General features: G+C 43.0%; 1 long non-coding RNA gene across 1 annotated transcript; it reads right to left on the bottom strand.

Moving 5' to 3' along the window:
• Positions 1-2,335: 2,335 nt before the first annotated feature.
• LOC147821108 (uncharacterized) lies at positions 2,336-3,758 on the bottom strand. Its single transcript, XR_015447662.1, has 3 exons — positions 3,651-3,758; positions 3,096-3,189; positions 2,336-2,590 (listed from the first exon to the last, which is right to left on the bottom strand). It is a non-coding gene; the product is annotated as an uncharacterized LOC147821108 (long non-coding RNA).
• Between the last annotated feature and the right edge of the window lie 1,799 nt (positions 3,759-5,557).

The following is a 5,557-nucleotide window of genomic DNA, read 5'->3' on the forward strand; positions in this document are numbered from 1 at the left end:
TTAGATGTGGGTAGTAACATAAACCTTGTTTTCCGTGATACTTCAAGTGACCTGAAAATCGCCTAGCTTAGAAAGGGGCTAAGACCAACAGAAAGTTCTCTGTACCTCCTGGAGTTCCCTGTGATCAGTTCATAGGAAAAAGAAAAAAAGCCAGTGTACCTGATTTTCAGGTGTTTTTTCTGAATAATCACCTCTTGTATTAGGTTTCTGTTGCTACATAACAAATTACACCAAATTTAGCAGTTTAAAGAACACAAAGTCCGGCAGATTTAATTGGTGCTTCTGCTTAGAGTCACACAGTCACAATCAAGGCTCTGCCAGACTGGTGACTAATGGATACTATGTATGATGGTTAGTTTGTGGTATCAACTGACTGGATTAAAGGACATCCAAATAACTGGTAAACCATTACTTATTCCCAATGCTTCAATAGGCACAGAGGCCACCTCCTTCTGTTGAAAGGGAAACCCAGGTTATTGCGCATTTGATTAGGATGACTGGCCTGCCCAGGTATGTCCATGAGGGTGTTTCCAGCTGAGACTGGAAAGTGAGACTGTGACCTGAGGGGAGATGCGCTTCCAATGTGGACAGGCACCATCCAATAAAAAAGCAAAGGAAGGGTGAGCTCTGTCATCTGGAGTGGACACCCTTCTTCGTTTGCCCTTTGATGGCAGGCAAGTTCTCTGGCTTCCGTACTCCAGATTCATAAGTACCCCTCCCTCAACAGACCCCCTTCCCTCTTGGGGCCCTGGCATTGGACTAAGTGTTATGCCATCAGCTTTCCTGGTTCTCCAGCCTTCCTATTGAGAACCAGCTAGCCTGGTTCTCCAGACAGCCTATTGTGGAACTTTTCAGCCTCAGATGAGCCAATTCCTGTAATAAATCTCTTTGCACATCTTTCTCTACTCCATTGGATCTGTTTCTAAGGAACCATGACTAAAATACAGAGAGAGTATTTTCAAGCTCATTCAGGTTATTGGCAGGTCTAGTTTCTTAAGGTTGTAGGATGGAGGTCCCCATTTCCTTGCTCTATATGCTGAAGCCATTCTAGGCTCCTAGGACCACCCACATACCTCCTCAGGTACAACCCTTCATCTTCCAAAAGTGATGGCAGAGCATGATCATGGAGTCAGGGAGGTTATACACAGGCCCATAATGATGAGTTTCCATTCACCAAGGTTGACGTCAGCATAGTCACTGCCATCTGTCCAATGTTCCAGAAACAGAGACAAACACAGAACCCTCAATATGACATGACACCATAGCCCAGAAGTGTCAGTCAGCCTTCAGGTGGCAGTTTGAATATTTTCATCTGTCCCCATCAGGGAGAAGACAGCTTTTTGTTTGTACTTGAATAGACGCTCTGGATATGAATTTTCATTCACACACAGTGTACACTGAGAAAACCACCTGTGGCCTTAGGAAAGGCCGTATCCACCATCACACCATTCCACACTGCGTCACTCCCAAACATGGAACTTTCTTACAGGAAATGCAGTACAGCAATGAGCTCACGCTAACAGACTCATTCGTCTTACTAGGTTCCTCATTGTTCTTAACTGGTTGGCTCAAACGAACAGTGAAACGAACAGTGGAAGTTTTGTCAGTTATAGTTGTACTCCGAGACAGTACTTTTTGGGCCCGAGTCAGTATAATCTAGGAGGTTGCAATGCTCCCTCCCAGCATCAAGTGTATGGCCACATTCATGTCTTCAGTAAAGGGGATGATGCGAGGGTTACTGTCACTATTACTGTTACATGAACATTTTACTTCCTGTCCCAACAATTTTTGCCTCTGCTGAACGAAGTTCTTTACAAGTATTTTGAAGGAGAAATATTTTCAGCAGAGAACTTAAAGATAAACCCATTAAATGTAACTTAAGGCTACAAGCTGATCATTCTGCATTGCTCAACTGTCTCTCCATCAAAAGGTAAGGTAGGTTTCCACCATTTGTGGAGTGATAGAACCGGACTAACAAAGGAAATTGGGACACTACTAAATAGAGGCTAAGGACGAATACATGTGGAATGTCAAGAGCCCATTTTAATATTACCTTTTTGTGATGTAATAGAAAATTATAGGAATTCAATCAGGCACAACATGCAATTGGAAAAGAATGTTCAGCAGTTAGGGTTTGAGTAATCCTGCCAATCCACACAGCATGACTCCCGAGGAGCTGTCTCAGAGCAAAGGGAATCAAAAACTGGGTAATAGAGAAGACAAATCTTAGTAATGGCCCTGACTTTGGGACCTGCTGCAGATACCAAAGCAGTAGTGTAATGACATCTTTCACCTTACATAAAAAACCACACCTTCAGAACAATTCTTAGGGCAACAGCTCAACTTTTACTAACAGAAACACCACATATTGTTAGCTTCTACAAGGCAATTCTTTAACACACGCTAGGAGACTTCAGCAACATCCTGCTACAAGCTGAAGCACAGCAAACTGGCTCCCGTTTCTCACTAATCACTGTAAAGGGAATACACATTGGAGGTTTGCATATCTTCCTCTTCAGTGAGTTGGATTTCAGCAATTACTTTCTCCAGCATCTTCTCCAGGTGATTAATTAAGTCTCGTCTTTTAAACCTGACAACAGAGATGTGGCATTCAGAAAAAGATACCCAAAGAACCACTGATGGGGGAGGCACCTGGGGAGAATTGAAATGGGAGCTCTCCATGTACCTGGAAACAGAGTGTGCATCCACGTGGTGAGAGATACCCTGGTAAATCCAGAGTGTTCATGGTGGATCAACACCCAGCTCAGACTGCTGAGACTGGTAGGCTGAGTAGGCATGGAAGGATGAACTGGACTCAGACATCAACGCAAGTAAAAGTAGAGTCAGCCTCAACTATGAGTGAGGCCCAGGGCCTGAGAACAGCAAGGTAGGGTCTCTTTCCCTCTCCCAGCCCAAGAAATGTACTGGCCCAGTTATTATTATTATTATTATTATTACTTTCTCTTTTTTTGGTACTGGGGATCGAACTCGGGACCTTACTCTTGTGAGGCAGGCAGCAGAACCACTGAGCTAAATCCCTGGCCCCTGTACTGGCCCAATTATGAAAAGAAATTACAGTTCCAGTGTCCACCTACCTTGCTGCTTCCTTGATGGTAAACTCAACAAATTGTTTCCTGACTTCCAGAGGTCCTTGCACTTGATCAAGTAGTTTGAAGATCCCTTCATATTCTGAAGATATTAACAAAAATACCTCAGTATATCTCAAAAATAGAGAAAACAGAATTCAACCTTGCTCTATCAACATCCATGCTTTTATGGCCTACAATGTTACAGAATGTATGCAGATTTTAAATGCTTCAATTAAGATTCCTGCATATAGCTACTCATGGAAGTTTTTAAAACAATAACCGAGTTTAAAAAAAATAGAGGGAAAGTGGCTATTGGAAAATTATAGTCAAAGGAAAGAGGAGCCAATTAAGTACCAAGATGGCAGAGCAGAGACTGGAAGGGAAGCGCAGTCTCTCTAGGACCCTGGAAAAGAGACACCTAGAAGACAACTTGGTGAAGAGAAAGCAAGAGGTGATCTCTGTGAGTTAGGAGTGGGGTGATGGGAAGAATGAAAACCGTGCAGAAGCTGGTGAGTTGGTGCACAGCACAGAGAAAGGAATGAGGCAGTTTGGAAGGCTCACCTTGGCTCCTGGGGAGGGGTCCTGCCTCTGCTGACACAGAGCAAGCCTGGAGGGAAACAGCAGCTCCAGGGAGAGACAGCAGAGCTAGCTGGCAGCACTGGCCCCTGGAAAATCCTACAGCTATTATAAACTGCAAAAACACTGTAACATTTTACTCTGAAGGTGACTCCCACAAGGCAGGCTAGAACTGGGGAGGCAGACCAGTCCAGTGCCCTAGGGATTTGAGTGAGTTTAATCAGGAGCCATTTTGGGAACTAAGCCACAGAGCAGCTATGCTCCAGGGTTTCAGGTGTCACCCCAGCACAGTGGCTGGGTGGGAGAGAGCCGTGGGAGATAATGGTAGAGAGGGCACAGACTAGACATAGGCCCCCCTCCCAGAAGTTCAAGCTCAGACCAGAAGGGGCCCTGGTCTCCGTGATGATAAGCCAGGATAGACTTGTATGGACTGACTTTGAAAGTGCTGGCATTAAGTCCAGCAGACTGGTTGACTTCCCTTCTGCCCCACTGCCTACATCAACACAGAACTCAGGGTCCACCTACTTGGCCCATCTACCAATGTGAGCAAGAATGTGGTATGGCTGGGACTCTTGCCACAGCCTGGGGTATGCAGACAGGGGCCGCTGGAGCAGGGGTCACCTAAAAAACCCACAGGCCACAAAGCTAAGCAGAGAAACCCGAGACTTGGGTGCACAGAGAGACATGGAAAGAGGGAGTTGTTGGACTGTTACACGTGTGGGGCTAGTGCTACTGAGCAAATATGCCCAGTGGGAAAGACAAGGTAGGACCCAGCATTCACACAAAAACGAGTGTGGAGATCAAATGGGACTGAGCAGTGACTCACTGTCCCTACCCCATATCTGCTGGATTCCAAGGCCGAAGACCCTGGAAAGAAACCACTCAATTAAAAACACAGAGGAAGTTTTTGAATTCATTTCTTTTTCATTGTTTAAAGTTTTTCATTAGTTCTTTGGAGTTCGGAGATCTGTTTTCCTTTTTTTCTTTTTTCTTTTTAATTTTATCTTCTTTGCTTAGTTTATTATGCTTTTATTTTGCTGTTTTTTCTTTTCCTTCTTTGTGCTTTCTGTTATTTTTACCCAATTCTATTAATTTCCTGAGTCTTTAATAGGATCCTTTATCTCACTTTTTACTCCTCTTCCTCTTGTTTATTATTCAAATTTTACTTCTCTTATTTTCTTGTTTCCCCAACCCCTCTACCTTTACTACTATAACCATTAAGCTTTATTAATCTTTAGATAGTTAACTTTATCCTATTAGTGTGGCATTGTATTGTTATTAGTGCAGTTTTTGGTAGATATTTACTATATGTCAATATTTGGTTGGTCTTAGCAATTATACTATAATTATAGATTTCTTTGCTATAGTTAAAGGTGCTACATTATTGATTCTTATGGTATGTAAATATCCAGTTTGTCTTTGATTATTATTGCTGATTTTCTTGCTATTGCCATGTTGGCACAGTTGTTGCAACTGGTTTTTTCTCTATGCCAATATCTAGATTGTCTTTGTGTCACAATACTGTGTTCCAGTCTCGTAGAATTCTGTCTTGAGACAATTACACTGCATCCTCCCCTCCTTAATTAATGGAAGGGGTTTGATTTTGAGACAGAAGCAAAGCCACACGCAGAATGCATCACTACAAAGCAGACATTAACTGAAGAGAACTTCATACTAATAACAGTCTTCCCACTATAACCACCCACAAGAAAACCACAAACTTAAGAAGACAAGCGTACAAAAAGTCTCCAAAAACTCCAAACGCCCCAGAGCTGATCCATGAGTTATCAAGGGGGAGGAAATAAAAAGCCACACAACTGAATTATTTGAAACAATGAAAGAAGAGGTTAGAAAAAAGTTCAATAAAGTGTTCAGTTAGCTTAAGAAGATAC

This window comes from Heterocephalus glaber, unplaced genomic scaffold (assembly GCF_053883595.1).
Source record: "Heterocephalus glaber isolate CG9 unplaced genomic scaffold, H.glaber_assembly_v1.0 deba00001764, whole genome shotgun sequence".
Lineage (NCBI taxonomy): Eukaryota > Metazoa > Chordata > Mammalia > Rodentia > Bathyergidae > Heterocephalus > Heterocephalus glaber.